Source organism: Cupressus sempervirens, chromosome 7 (genome assembly GCF_028749045.1).
Source record: "Cupressus sempervirens isolate cs-2001-9-10 chromosome 7, ASM2874904v1, whole genome shotgun sequence".
In the NCBI taxonomy this organism is placed as follows: Eukaryota; Viridiplantae; Streptophyta; class Pinopsida; order Cupressales; family Cupressaceae; genus Cupressus; species Cupressus sempervirens.
The window spans coordinates 495393696-495410794 of record NC_143124.1 but is presented as its reverse complement, the minus strand read 5'-3'; the positions used below and the strand labels follow the sequence as shown (position 1 = coordinate 495410794).

Genomic DNA, 17099 nt, shown 5'->3' with positions numbered 1-17099 from the left:
GCTTAATAGAGATAAATTTTTAGCATGGCAGGGTCTCCTGAGGCTTCATCTGGATTCCATTGGAGATATAGGATTGAAATACCTTAATGAAGAATATACAACTCCTTCTGGTACATTATATGTTAATGATATTGCTGAGAAGAAGACTCATAACACTATGATGATAGACAAAGCATCTATTCTAAGCTATAAAGAATTTGATGATGTTAAGGACTACAAAACTACCTTTGAAATGTGGAACAAGCTAAAAGATATCTATGGTGGTGATGAAAATGTGAGGAGAGCCAAAGAAAAAAGCCTAAGAGGACAATTTGATCAGATGAGAATGAGAGAGGATGAAAACATTGCCAAATATGTTGAAAGGATCAAAGCAAGTGTCAATGCAATCAAAGTTTCTAGAGGAGAGATCAAGGAAGAAACAATTCTAAGTAAAGTTTGTAGAACATTGCTTCCCATTTATGTAATTAGAGTATTTTCCATTCAAGAAAGAAAATGTGAGAAAAATTATAAGATAACTTTGGATACCCTGGTAGGAAGATTGACAACTTTTGAGCTAGATAACTATGACAATTATGTTCCAGCTTCAAAGAACATTGAATCAGAATTTGAAGCCAAGCTTTCACTTAAGAAAAAAAGCAAGAAAATAAAGGATAGTAAGTCAAAAAGTGAAGAATAATCATAGAAACTTTTTGATAGTGATCTTGAAGTTGTTGAAGCTCTACTTGCAAGGAAATATTCTAGAGGCAGAGGAAAATACAAAGGTAAAGTTCCCGTAATCTATTTTCATGTGAAAAAATTGGTCATATTGCAGCCAACTACCCAAACAAACCAAAAAAGGATGAGAAGAAAGGTCACAAGTGCAATGGAAAGAAAGATTTCAAATTATTAAAGGAAAAAGGTAAGAAAACATGCTTTATAGCTAAGGATTCTGATAATAGTGAAGATGAAATAGTTTACATTACTATGAATGATGAATCTGATGATGATGATGAAGATAAGATGGCACTTATCTCCCATGTGAGAAAAAATGATACATGGATCATAGATAGTGATTGTTCACATCATATGACTGGTGACAAAACAAAGTTTTAACACTTTGAAGACTATGATGGTGGTAGTGTAAAGTTTGAAAAAAATGAACCTTCTTGCATAAAAGGAAGAGGAGGAATCCCATTAACCAAAAAACTTGTATGTGATAATGCCTATTGGGTTGAAGGACTAAAACATAATCTATTGAGTGTAGTGCAACTAATTAATATTCGATTCAAGGTATAATTCATGCATGGCAAGGAAAGACTGCTAGATGACAAAGGAAAATTGACTAGATCAGGAAAACAAACAAAGCATAACTTGTTTTATCTTGATCTTGGTAAGTGCACATGTTTTATTGCTTAAGTTGAAGAAAGTTGGTTATGGCACAAAAGGTTATGTCATGTGAATTTTGATAACATGGTGAAAATAAGAAAATTCAAGAAAATAAGAGGCATTCCTAGTTTGAAGAAACCTGATGTTAATTTATGCAAGAATTATCAGATTAGTAAAATGGGAAAGACTAGCTTTAAAAGTAAAAACTATTAGTCTGAAGATATTTTGAAAATTGTACATACTGATTTGTGTGGACCTATTGGAATTGAAAGCTATAGTGGAGAAAAGTTCTTCATTCATTTTGTTGATGACTTCTCTAAAATCATGATTGTTATGTATTTAAGAGAGAAGTCAGAAGCATTTGAGAAATTCAAATGGCATTTGGCAAGAGTAGAGAAGGAAATAGGGAATGATGATCTATGCAAAGAATTTTCAGAGAAAATGAACAAAGATTTTGAAATGTCTATGTTTAGTGAGATTAAGTTCTTTGTTGGTCTTCAAATTTAGCAGAGCAAGAATAGTATCTACATCACTCAGTCTAAGTATATCAAGGAGATACTCAAGAATTTTGGTATGGAAGATTCAAAACTAGTTGGAACCCCCATGTGTACTAGATTAAAGCTTATGAAAGATGATGATTCAAAAGAGGTAGATCAGACCTTATATAGATCAATGATTGGAAAATTACAGTATGTAGTTCATACAAGGCCTAATATTTCTCTTGTAGTTGGTGTAGTGGAAGGATTCTTAACAAAACCTAGAGAAAATCATATGATGGCAATCAAAAAAATCTTGAGATACTTGAAAGGAACTAAAGATTATGGCTTGTGGTATAAATTTGGAGGAAATATGGACTTAAAAGTATTTACTGATGCTAATTGGGCAAGAAACATTGATGACAAAAAGAGTACAAGTGGTAGAGCATTCTTTCTTAGAAAAAGGTTGTTATCTTGGACAAGCAAAAAGCAAAATTGCACATCCCAATCTATAGGAAAAGCATAATATGTTACAACAGAAGTGAATTGTTCTAATATTGTTTGGTTTAAATAGTTGTTGGAAGGCATGAAGTTTGAGATCAAAGAACTAGTTGTTATGTTTTGTGATAATACAAGTGCAATTAACATATCAAAAAATCTAGTGATGCATTCCAAAACCAAGCACATTTCTATAAAATATCACTTTGCTAGAGAATTAGTGCAAGATAAAGAAATTAGATTGAAATATGTCCATACAAAAGAATAGATTGCAAACATATTCACCAAGCTATTACCTAAGGATGCATTCGCGTATCTAAGAGTTAAGTTGGGGTCATTCCCCTATCTGAAGCTCACTAAAATAAAGTTTTAGTGATGCATCATGTGAGGCTTAACCCTGGCCCATCATAGCATATCATAGAAGTTTATTTGCATTTTAGATACTTTATATTTTGCATTGTAGATACTTTATGTTTTGAAACCTTGTTATATGTTGGACTATTTTGGACTATTACTCAAACTATTTGATACTATTGGACACTTTATTTAATGGTAATTGGTTATGATGTTAGAACTTATTTATGATGCTTGATGATTAGTTACATTCATGTACTTGGTTGCTTATTTTATTAATGAGTGGGAAATTATGTTTGAATATAAATGTTAGATGGATTTTATATATATATATGAAAATCATGAAATGTGCAAAAGAGTTATGTCATGTTTAGTTCAATAATGGTAGTATTATATATACATAATGGTTAGAAATGGAAAAATGTTATTCAATTGAGAAATGCCTTATGTTTTGATTCAATTATGAATATAGAATTTATATTACATGACATAAACTTTTGTGCCATAGCCACACATCATCAAATTGTATAACAAGACAAGTAGCTTCACTCATGTCAAGATAAACTAGATCACCTCTAATCTGATCACTGCTTCCAATGAGTTCACCATTAGCATCATATATCTTGGCCTTCTTGTTTCCAAATTCAACTTTGCATCCTAAACTATTCAATTGTGATGCACTTAACAAATTATAGTTAAGTCCTTCCACATAGTAAGCATTGCCACACATGATCTTGTTTGTCAGTCTTATTGATCCTTTACCTCTTATCAAACATGGTTCATCATTACCACATCTTACACTATTTCTATTATAATATTCAAGAGATTTGAACTTATCTCTCCAATCATGTGAATAGGAAAACCAATATCAATGATCCATTTGTTACTCTTGTTCACATAAGATACTAATGTAGTTGCTTCATCTTCATTAGAGTCATCCTTTATAGAAACATACACAACTTCATCATCATGATCATCTGATTCTTTATTGGATTCTTCTTCAGCAATTTAGAAATCCTTCTTTCCTTTTTCTTTATAGCCTGTGTTGATCTCATCTCTTTTACCTTTGCATTTGTCTCCACTTCTATTTTTGGACTTCTCAAGACATCTTGCAGCAATATAACCAACCTCATTACAGTTAAAACATATGATGTGTAACTTACCTTTGTGTTCTCCTTTGCCTCTATGAAATCTCCTAGCCAGCAATGCTTCAAGTTCTTCTACATCTTCATATGTATCACTATCACTAGAAACATGTTTGACCTTTTTATTTTTCTTATCTTTAGCCTATTTTAAGGTTAGTTTAGCTTTGAAAGTAGATTCAAAATTCTTAGTCTTGAAATTAAAATTTGAAAGCTTAAAAGTAGTGATTCTATCAACCAATCCTTCAAGGATTAGATTGTTACCAGGAGTACATATCAATTCTTTTATAGAATAGACTCTAATAGCATCGATAGGTAGTAGGGTTCTCAACTCTTTTCTGATCACAATCTCATCACCAATCTTTCCATTTAATTCTCTGATGGCATTAACAACTTCCTTGACTCTTGTACAATACTAGACTATATTCTCACCTTCTTGCATTCTCATATCATCAAATTTTCCTCTTAGATTTTCAAATTTGGATCTTAGCACATTCTTATCTCCTCCATAGATCTTCTTTAGGGAATCCCACAATTCTAAAAATTAACATATTTAATCCCACATCTCATTCCAAAATTTTAAGAAAGCAAGTGTTTTATGACTATAACCACTTCCTCCAAAGAAATCATAAGTATCGAAGTGTTGAAAAATATCTTTTCAATGGGAAAGAAGAGGCTACATCAAAGCCACAAAGAATGACACCTCACCTATGGTAGTTGGAATATAGTAGGATTTGAAGTAGTATCACTCCACCTAATGGTTTATGTTTGTAAATTAAATATTTTGATTTATTTTTTGTTGTCTAATTATGTAATTGATGATCGTGAAGGTCATCAAGGTGCCATAGACCACCTTCCAAAGGGACTAAAATGTTATCCTAGAGAATTTAGTAGGCTGCCATACTATGAGCATATACAAATTATGCATGTATTTGATACTATGCATATTGGAGAGAATGTAACAAACACTATAGAAAATATTGGATGCAAGGCATGACAAAGAAAAACTTTCCAAAATTTGTAGTGGCACTTACGATACCAAATCATGCAATGAAAAATATCATTGAATCAAATAAAAATGGGGACCAGATTAATACAAGTTCCCTTTCTTGGCTATTAACAAAGCAAAAAAGTAAAGCCATAAAAGAACTCATAAGAAAAAATGATTTCCTACAGGATTTTCTATAAAATATAAGCAATCTCATATCAAAAAAAAGTGAATTTAGGATAGGGCTGAAAATGCATGATTGGCATACCTTCATCAAGGTAAGTCACTAACTTTTGTATTTACAATATATTAATGAAAATGCATTCAATTTTTATTGCATTACATTAGAAAATAATGAAATGATCAATTGACAATTATTCTAGTATGTGCTACCCCTATCGCTCCCAGACAACTTTGATAAAAATATCAAACAAGTGATATATGATCTTGGAAAACACATGAGGTAAGTAGTGATATTTGTTCAATATATCAAACAATAATATCAACCAAGTAATATATTGTAAAGTCTCATATTTATATACTTTTGTGTCTTGAATCCCTTGTAGATTCTTGTCATCTAAAGAAATCCATAAAGAAGATATAAGATATTGGAAGAAAAGAATTTATTAACTAATGTGTGAAATGAAAAAGTATTTACTTTCAACTTTTTCCAATGCACAAGAATACTACCGCATACACCAAGTTGAGGAGATTGAATTGTGTGGACCTGTACAACCTAGGTTAGTGTCGATGGTTGAGAGACACTTGGAAATTTTGAAGGGTTTGGTTTGATGAAGAGCACATCTCAAGGGTTCTATGGTTGAGAGATATATGGTATACTAGATGATAGTGTACAATACTCAATATCTTCCTAATCTTGCAACAAAGACCCATATAGATTGCAATTGGGATCTCAACTCCATTAAAAAATTCAAAGGGGGATACTTGGTGGGGAATGGTAGATTTAGGAAAGTGAAAGGTAATAAATTATGAGATGTTATTGTAGTTAATTAATTATTAAGCTTCAAAATAAATCTATTGTAAGTCATCTATTTACTTGTGTATAGTTTCTAAAGAGTTGGATGTAATACATTTATTTATTGCAAAAAATCATGATTGGATGGTAGTATGGATTGAACGATGTCAACATTCTAGTCATACATTAAAATGAGAATCTATGTCTTTATATGTTAGACAAGATCATTGTAATGGAGATCCCAATATTACACAAAAGGAAATAGATTTAGCATATGGTTTAACAAATCTCCGGGTACTTATAAGTTTGTTAATCAACTGTATGATTTTGAACTCGTAATGCAATAATTCATACATGTTTGACATTATTGTAGATGAAACACTACAAGGCTATTTTATGTAATGGTTATAAATTTTACATCAAAATATTTGATGACATAGAGAACTTATGATTATGGGATAAGTACAGTCTCCCAAGTGACCAATATTTCATCTAGAAATGACTTACATCCTTGAGAGTCTCAAAATTGATACTATGGCATTTTTGTTGATATACTTGACTATGACTTTTATTCCTTCAAATTATTTCTCTTTTTCATCAAATAGTGTAGACTATGACTCAATAAAATGATCATAATAGAACTATTATTGAGCATGAGAATGGATTTCCAATTATTAATACAAGGTTGTTTGAGCTAGTTGGGGATGAGCCCTATGTTCTTCCAAGCTAGTATGAGAAGGTATTTTACTCAAAGGTTCCACATAAATGGGGTTGGTCATTTTTTGTTAGATATGATCCAAGAGGAAGGTTGATAAAGTATAATGCAATGTAAGAAGAAGATATCAAGGAAGAGGAAGAAGTGGATCATGATTGAGAGTTAGTCAATGATGCTCCTAATGCAAATGATGTTGTTATTGATCAAAATGATGATGCTTCTACTATACACCCCTAAATCTAATTACATCATTAGGTAATCATATTTAGTCATCTCCTAGGACATTATTGATTAAATATTTATTATTTAATTAACTAATCATCATCTCCTAGTTAATTAATTTATTTAATTAACTATGGTGCAATTGATAAAATCAAATGATAACCCAAAATTGAATTGTCAATTAAATCCTATTCCTCTATTAAATTAAATAAATCCTCAAACCTATTTAATTTAATCTCACATCCCTCATTTTATTAAATAAACCATTTAATAAATTTTCAAACCCCTAAAACATCCCTAAACCCTATCCTAACTCCTAATCTAACCCATTCAACCATGCTAACCCCACTTAGCCACCTAACTAATCCATCCCATCAAAGCTAAGCCACATGCCCCCAATCCCCTTCCTAACCTAAGTCTAATCTCCCTCCTAAGCATGTTCACAACTTCAAGCAAGGGTTAAGACTTGGTAACCCAAGCCAAAGTCAACAAGTCTACCTTATCCTCTTTCATCCCTATCCAAGAACATTAATGGCTCTTACATGTCATTAATGTCTCTTACATCCCTCTTTATGTCTCCTACATCCCTCTTACACACTCATCCTCCCTCATTACTCCCTTTGACCAAACCTTACCCCATCCTCTTGCACTCATCCTCCTTGTGACAAGTGTCACTCCCCTATTGTCTCTAAACAAGCACAATCCATGTGCTTCCCTCTCAGAGCATCTTAGCTCTCCCTCACCATTCTTCCATCCTTGCATCTTGACCCTTCATTTCTCTACCCCTTAGCCTATAAATAAAGCCCTTCCCTCTCACAATCCTTCATCCACTTTTATGAAAACTTATAATGCTCCACTAACTACTCCATCATAGCCATTTTACATCATCATAATGTTGAAATCCATCCATACCTCTATTTTTGAAACCTTCACCCATATACACACTTGGTAAAAACCCCCACCTATTAGAAGATTGAGCACAACATGAGAATACATCCCCATCCATCAGGGACATATCTACATCATTTTAAGTTATACCATAAGGAGCCTACCATTCTTGGTTTTCCTTCCTTCTTGGTGATAACCTTGGTCCTATCATAAGTGTTAGCTTATTTAGTATTGTGAATGCTTTTGTTAGTATTAGTATTAAATATTACACTACTAGATTAGGTGATACATCTACTGATCACAATGATGATGATGGTGAGGAGGAGGAGGATGATAATGATGATAATGATGAATATGATGATGATGACCACAACAATAGTGGTGATGATGTTGACAATGATGATGATCTGAATGATGAGATGGATGAAGAATAATATCAATTATGGGGTTTTTATTAGCTAACATTGAAGGGGGGTTTGATTATCAATGACATGAATGAAATGTATAGTTCTTTGATCAATGCCTATGCTATTCAATATTGAGTTCTTGATAGATTAATGATTAATTTGATTAACTTGTCATGTACCTTTTAATGTTTTTAATTCATATGCGATGCCAATATTAGATTTAATTTTGAGTATATATATCATGAATATTTTAGCTAACATAAGATAATTGATTTACATATGCAGAAACTTGAGGCCCTTTCACAAGCATCCCACACAGTCTCATGGATCATCAGGTATAAGTCAGTACACCCCATAGAGATTAATGTCTTTTACCATTTGTAAAATATCTCCCTCATTCCTACCTATTTCTCTTATTTTATCAAATGTAGGTACCAGAAAATAGGTGTTTTTCATATTCGTCTTCCTCGAGAAAGGAAATTGTAGGAATGGAAGAAGAAAGTGAGACATTTAGTATGTCTAAATCAAGGAGATCAACTTGAGGTCAAAATATCATTAAGAAATTCAATAAGTGCATGAAAAAAATTCTTACTCAAGGGGGATCATGTTCTTATGATGATGAGAGTGAAGGTGACTCCAATGTGCCCTATAGGTACAATCTTCTATAGAAATAATAGGTCCCCAATGAACTCCCTCCAATAAACACTAATTTTTGTGTTCAAGAGAGGATATATCGCATAGCACCATCCTCATTGCATTGTTTGGGCCTATTTTCCATAGATGGCATAAAGCTCTCCTACAACAAGGTTGTTGAATTGATGAAGCATGTTAGACATTGCTATGATTATCGTAGTTGGATGTGGATTGTTAGATGTAAAAAAGTATGAGTAGGTATGCACTCATGGAAAATTATATACAACAAAATTTTAGTGACCAAAGTAAAACAATAGCTATATACATTGATAGAAGGCTAAAAACATTAGTGAATATTGTAGGTTTTATAAATACTACATGATCTATGTCAACTAAGAAGTGACAAAATTGCATATTTGAGGTGCATGAGTGAAATTGTGTATTTGTATGTGTGATAAAATCAATATGTGGAGATGGAGATCTTCTTATTGATTACAATTTGAATCACATAGATACAAAAAAAGACACTATCAAAGGCAAGGTGGTACGTACTAGGCACATTTAAAATCAACTCCAATCAATGAATCCAACACATCATTAAATTTTTATTTTTATTTTCTAAGTTAGAATAATAACACATGTGATTTAACATGTCTCAATGATTTTTTTTTTGAAATATAGGGCTATAGTATGGATCAATAGCCAAATGATATGTATGACGATGATGGTTCTCACGATACTTCTTCCTAATAGGTAAAACTCATTTTTATTGTACAAATTAGATACAAGAAATATGTTAATGCATATTTTTTATTATGTCTTATTCTTCACTACTATTTTGGATTGATTTTAAATATAGTGCTAATAATATTATTCTCACAAATGAGTGTTGATCCAAAAAAGGAAAAGGAACAAGTAGTCCATGAGGAGCCACATGATTAGCAGGATGCATTCATTGTTTATTTTGTGTCAGTCATTGATCCTATGGCTAGTCCTTTCTAAACTATCAAGAAACTTAACTTGATTGGCATCAATTCGACCATGGACTCCTCAAGTATAGATGAGAGAGGATGAGTTGATGCACCTAGTTCAAACTTATATGGTAAGTATTAATGTAATTTTTAATTATAACAAAATTTTAATAATGGTTTTTATAGTATACTATTTTATTTATATCACTAAATAAAATGCATATGTGTTATTTTTATAGAGGATGCATAATAGGATAAAGGGTCATGCCCCAAATGTGGATACTTTAGGTGGTTCAAGTACATCACATGTTCTATCCTACACTAGTGTTTTGCTCGAACAATATTTTTGAATAGCTCTAACAATCTTGTTTTTTAATGCTCTAACAATCGTATTTTTCAGCACCTAGAATTGATCCTATGTTCACTATGTCACCTACTACAAGGAATGGAACCATAGAGGTAATGTTGACTGCAATGTTGGAAACACATAGCATGGCCACAGATGCAATGGCAATGCATATTGGTAAGTAGATTATTTTTTTCTCTCTCATTTTTCATGTGTTTATTTCACTTGAACTATTATTTCTTAGGGGGTATTTTGAAATATTTGATTCATTTTATGCAGGAGAGGATGAGGAAATTCTTAGATGTATCCATGTTAGATGTATAGGAACACTAAAGAATTATGATCAGTTTCTTGTGAGAAATGAAGATGGACTTCCCCTGAGAGTAGCTCGACTTCTACGTACTTTAAAGATTGATCCTTTCTTTTACTATACAATCTTATACTCATAATCATATGCATTAACCTCCTATGAAATCTCTTGCAGTAACTACTAATCCCATTATTATTTTTTATAGACTAATCTATTTTATGAAAAACTTAATGATGAATGTTTGTGCATATTTGGGTCGACCATACGCATAGGGTGTCATATTTTGATTTCATTGCTGGATCAAATTTCCTTTGATCAATTTCTTCAAGTAAATTAAAAGGTGACTTCAATTCATTTGTGAATCTAACATTTCTTTTCTTTTCTTAAATTGTCAAATTTACAAACTAAAGAGTCAAAGGACAAACTCATTGATACCATGACAACACTTTTTGGACCCAAGATCTTTCAAAAACTTAGGCTCCTTGAGAAATAAGGCCAATCTTTAAAGTATATTAGGTACAACAACATGACCCAAATGGAATGCAACCCTTATTATGAGTGGCCGCACTATATTCCTATTATTGAGTGGGAGAATCGTAAAAAGGACACCACTAAGAAAAGCACAAGACATGGTGGAAAATAGCACCACCTGGGGAAAGAAGGTATGTCATAATATTAAGAATGAAATTATGCACTCATTACTCTTAATACTTATATGATCTAACATATTTCAAACTTCACATAGGTTTCCTAACACATCAAAGGCAACCAAAGAAAGAAAAAAGAAGCATGGATAACACAAGCTTAGCTCGAGTGGATATTCAAAACTTACTGCATGAATTGTAAGTATAAGTAAATGAAAAACTATATGCAAATATTTATAAATTGTAAACAATTTGGTCTTGATGACATTGATTACAAAACAAATTTATGATAACAAGCAAAAATGTAGGCCTTGGAGTTTTAGAAAACAACTTCTAAATAGGACAAGAAAATAACCTACAAACAAGGCTATACAACTGTGGTTGAATGACTCTGAGCAATGAGTACACAAAGTTCTTCTACTAGATCTATCAATGAGGTAAATAAGTCAATTAATTTTTATTTCAAATTTAATACTTTAGCAATTACTATATTTGATATTAAGTTCCAAAAATATAAGTCGTTATATTTATTTTAAGTAAGGAAACAATGACTATATATTTGTTTAAAACTTTGAAGTGAACATATTTATATGTATTGAAAAAAATTATTAACATTTCTTAGTATTATTCTTGTATTTATATGTATATATTATTGATAAATACACTAATTATTTACATTGTATTATAGCCTGTCAATCATGATACACCATCTGACCACCATGGAGGTGTTGATTTGAATCTTCATTGTAGTACTCAAGGTATATATTTTCTATTCAAATTTTGATTTCTAAATTATTAATATAATTAAACATTTTAAATTAAATTTGAGATTAAGAAAACTTCTTGGATGTAGAGGTTGTTCTTGATGAGTGTGTTGAGGTTCAAGTTGTTGAGTAAGATGGTGTAGTTGGACAAGGTAAAGAGTGTTATACTTATGTTCTTTAAAGTCTTTAAAGTCTCAATTTTTTTAAAGTTAACCCTTTTATTTATTATTACAGAGGACCCACCTTTACAAAGGACGGTGAGATCGTGTCCATAGGTGAGAAGAAATGTTGATGACGACATGGATATTTCTCTACAATAGTATAGGGAAGGTCAAAAAAAGAAAAAGAAAAAAACAAATGATTCTCATTTATGTAATTTATTTGATAATGGCTGGTGTTTATGTCTCGATGTTTTAATTGTGTTCCATCGAATGTTCATGTGAATGTTCTAATGAATCTTATGTTTTAATGTTCATGCAAATGTTCTAATGAAACTTATGTGTTAATGAATGTTATCATGTGATAATTCATTAATGTTACATTTTATTAATAGAATTGATGAATTTTAGATGTTAACAGGGAATTTAGATGTTGGGGGGCGGGGGGGTGGTGGAGGGGAGATAAGCTTCTACCTTCACATGGTTGGCTTTAATTAGTAGATAATATTAAACTATTCTCAAAACCAAGTGAAGCTCAACATTGACTTATGATTGCATGACAACTAATTATGTCAATCTCTTGGTTTCAAGCAATGCGTAAGGAGCCCATAGTTCAATATGCAATCTCAATTCATATGCATTGGACATCAGGTGGAGCTGAAAAATGCAACAAATTTGCATATTTGTTAGAGGTCTTTAATTAGGTATTTTAAGTTATATACCATCATGAACATTGTAACTTTGAATCTTATAGGCAAGGGTAATGCCCTTAGCATGAAAGAAATCAAGACTTTCTATGTGGTGGCTTGTTGAGGACATTCTCTCGACCATAGCAGCTAGAGTTCTAACATTCATAATGGTCTATAATTTTAAAAAATTAATAGACCCATTAAATAAATGTAAACATGGTGCATTTTTTCAGCTCCACATATTGTCCATGAATATAGAACGTAGGTGCACATGCATTCTCGATTTAGAGTGGCAGAATCTTATTTTGGATGCAAGGGAAAAATGACATGCACCAAAAGATCAGAAAATGATGTCACTTTTGTAGGTCTAGAACCTTTTTTTGCTATATTTTGTCACATTTATCCACATGAATATGAATATTTTGTCGCACATATCATTTAAGAACATTTTTTTCTTCATATTTTAGGTTAAAATAGGTGTATTTTTTCCATTGATAATCTTGCAATCCCTTGATAACTGAGATAGTCCACTTCACCAAAGGACGTGTGTTACAAGGTACATATTCTAGAGTATTTTTTTTTCATGGATGATTTAGGAATTCTTAGAGATGTATTCTCTAGAAGAACCAACTTATCAATGTTGTATTATTTGGTTTCTTTTTTCATGTATAATTTCATCATTTGATGTGATATGGGAAAGAAAACCAACCTCTAGATACACAACATTTACTTTCATAATTTTAAAATAATTAAGTGGAGAAGTAGACTCATCAAACATTAAAAATATTCATATATTGGAACAAAAATAAGAATGTGGTTACTGACAGAGTAGTAGACTCATCAAACATCAAAGCTAATGAACCCATCTTCAATCTCTCTAGTTGTATTTAGGATAATAATAAAAATGTCAATCTACAATCAAATTTATGGTCTCATCATGATGAAAGACCATTATCCAAATTTTTCAACTCCTTCCATTATGTGCTTTATATCTTCTTTATATCTAAACAACTAATTCAAATCAACCTAAATTTTTAGCGCCTCAATGGTCCCCTTGAATTGATGAAGACTACTATCCATAGGATATGTTTGGGCTTTATCTACATTTTTTTATATCTTGAAATATAGTCCATCAAAGAACTTGTCACCTTCAGCTACACACCAAATTGTATTTTTACCGTGTCTTATGTCATAGAGAATCTGTACTAGCACAAATATGTCATCTCTTTCATTTATTGAATCATACAAGTAATTAGGGTCATGAATGCCAAATGTAAGAGCTAAGATATAGGCCCTTACAAAAATTGATATAATTCCAAGACTTGAGGGTATTGCATCATAGCAATAGAGTTAATTCTGACTAACAAGGAAAGAAAAAATCGTATCATGTGGCTTGCAATGAATTCATGTGGATGTAGGAGAGGTCTCAAAGTGTGTGAATACATCTGATGTTGATTGAGTAGTTATACAACTAAGGGAACCATAAAAGCAATAACTACTCCTCCCATGACTTGCCACCAAATTGAGATGGTATCAATGAAAGAAATCACATCCAAAGAAAATGTATTTAAAGTGGTCCATATGATAGCCAACCCCATGTATATAGCAAGAAATATTCCATGTGAAGCCAGATAACCTCCATCTTTATTTGTTATAGTGCTCAATAATATGATAATTTATAAGTTTTTTGATCAAGTATAAGCTTGAGTTCCAATGACTATAATGAGACCAATGGTTTCTATCCTAGCACAAAAACAAGTACAAATGGACCCAAAATAGAGCCAACCAAATAAATAGTGTAGAAGTACAAGGAACTAGTTGTTGGAAATAAAGAACAAATCTTTGCCATGGAAATTGCAAAAAATAATATAAAAAGGAAAAGAAAAAATGACCCATCCCCAAACAAGAGTTGCATGCTAAGCTTATGAAAAAATTAACCCAAACAGTGGTTTTATCCTTGTGAAGAGTGTCATGATTGAAAAAGAAATTGCAAAAGTCTTGAACAATTTAATTTCTCTTCAAATCTCTTACTTATAGCCAAGCTCATTGAAATATCTCTCACTAGAATCTAAGCCATCAGTAGGCTCCTGAATCTTGATTACCAATACCAAGGCAAGTCTCCTATTGGAATCCATAATCTTGGTTTTCCTCTTCTTTCAATTTGATTTCAACTTGTGAGAAAACTTATTATTTTAGTAGCATATTCAAATTAACTAATAGACTACCTAGTTGTACAAAGAAATTATCCACCAAATAAATAGGAATTAAAGATCAAAAAAATAAATTTTGACAAATGATAGTGAACATATGCCCATTTCATAATAGTAGAACAACTTAAATGAAAACAATATATTGGGGCAACTTCTTTGTGTAACTATAGGTTTTGGTTCTATCTCTCTCCACAACTCAATACTTGTGTAGTAGGAGAGTATTATGGATTAATGGTCATCTATTCTTATCATCAAGTATGTGCTTAAAAATTCTCTGCCACATGAAATGAAATGCTTAGAGTAGAAATAGAATTTGAGTTAACCACTTTAATACTTGTGTCATTTTCCTTATGTTCTAATTTTCAAATCTACAAGTTTGCACATCTTTAGGCTCAAAATTATGATTTTTAAAGTCTTGAATTTTGTCCAAAATCTGATTTTCATTTATTCTTGTTCTAAAAATGCCTTCAAATTCCTCAAAAATTTAAATGCCAAATGTGAAACTCATCGACTATAATCATGTATACTCTTCTCTTTGATTATTTTATAGTTAGTTGGTTGTAATAAGATCTTTAAAAATTATTGAAGACAAGGTCTGATGAATAGATGCCACCATCATTTCTTCTCAACTTTGCACCATCCTACACCTTGGAAATTGAAGACATCCATCAACCTAATATTTTTTTTTTAATTCCATGTTTTTAACAAGAATTTCCCAGCTCTAGTTGGATCCACAAAGATACAATCACAAATAAGCATTTTAGGTAATTGTGAATATTGAGTTTTACATAGACATAAATTATCATATCATAGCTCCATATCAACTATAAGCACATATCATAGCTCCATCCACAAGAACAATTTTTTTCAAGAGGTTGGAATTGTGAGTATTGAGTTTTACACAGACATAAATTGCACAACCACTGTTTCCTATACCTAAAGTCTCAATAATATTTTGTAAAAAAGAGTCATTTCATAATGTTCCATTCCTAGAAGCACCATCTTTGACTCCACTTAGTAATCACTAAGAGCATTCAATACATAAATATATGTCATATTGTGGTGCTCCTTTTCTTCTTCTACAACATGTTTCATGCCTATAGGGATTTTTTTGTTTTAGTTCCTTTGTGGTACTTTTGGAACTTATAATTATTTTTAATTATAATTAATCAACTCACAAATTGTACCCCTTTTTGTATGATAGTCTTGAGATCTTCTATTTCACTACCAATCTATTGGAAAATGTTGTCAGTAACCAAGAAACATAGAGGAGTATCTACCTCTATAAGGATTTTCAAGTCATCATCCACACCCTCTGTAATGACTTGAGTATAAAACACATATATATGCTAGTGGACAAAATAAATAATTTTTTTTTAATAATTTGACTAGCCTATGCAATTACAATGGACCCACCTTGAAAGTGACACTTAGTTCTAATGACTATTTGTCTCTTGCATAGCATGGTTGTCACAACAAGGTCATAACTATGATGATGATCTTCAATGGATAACTATCACTTATACAGTGCAACTATCACATATATGTCACAATTGAGATGGTTAAGTGAAAGTTTAAATCATTATACTTACAATGGTGTAATATCACAATTGTGATAACATGAACATGAAGTCTTGCCCCTCCATTCTTCCAAGTTAAAACTATTTTTACAATCGCAATTATGAAAAATTCCCTCATCATTTTGATTGCGATAGAAAAAGTTCAACAGGAGCCAACGAGTAGGTATGTCACTAGGTAATGGTTTTCTATCTCAAAACAACTCCAAATGTTGTTGTGAGTAAGAGTTTAGAAGGAAGAAACTAAGTGAAGTAGAGATATGAATAAGAAAGGTAGTGCTAAACCTAGCAGATCATTTGAATGTTACTTTCTTACCATTGTAGCAAATAATATCTATTAACTAAGTGGACCTAACAAGTTTGTGAAATCCTATATTGTAGCATCGATTAGTGATGTTTGTAGGTCCTTTAGAGAAGGCCACTCTTTAGAAATGTCAAAGAGTCATAAGGTCTAGATGATCTTTGGTTAAAAGCATCTAACTAGGTCACAGTAAAAATGTGCATGTAACCTTTAACAAGGTTGGCTCCTAGTAGAGATCACTTCAGAAGAGTGAAAGTTTTGGGTTGCCAGTTCCCAAGTGGTTTTATCCTTTACAAGGATTCCTTGTCAAATGTGTGAATGGTTATATGTTGAAAATTTTATTTTCATGTTATTTTTTAATATTGCAACTTAGTATAAGATAAGTTATTACTTTGATACTCTGTATAAGTAAGAATGGCAAGATAGTAGTTTGAAGTAAAGAAGTTATAAGTTTTATTTAAGAAG

The 17099-nt window shown here is 31.6% G+C and overlaps 1 pseudogene; it reads right to left on the bottom strand.

Annotated features, from left to right (window-relative positions):
* Positions 1-13656: 13656 nt before the first annotated feature.
* Positions 13657-14681, bottom strand: LOC149547715 (amino-acid permease BAT1 homolog; annotated as a pseudogene).
* Positions 14682-17099: the final 2418 nt, after the last annotated feature.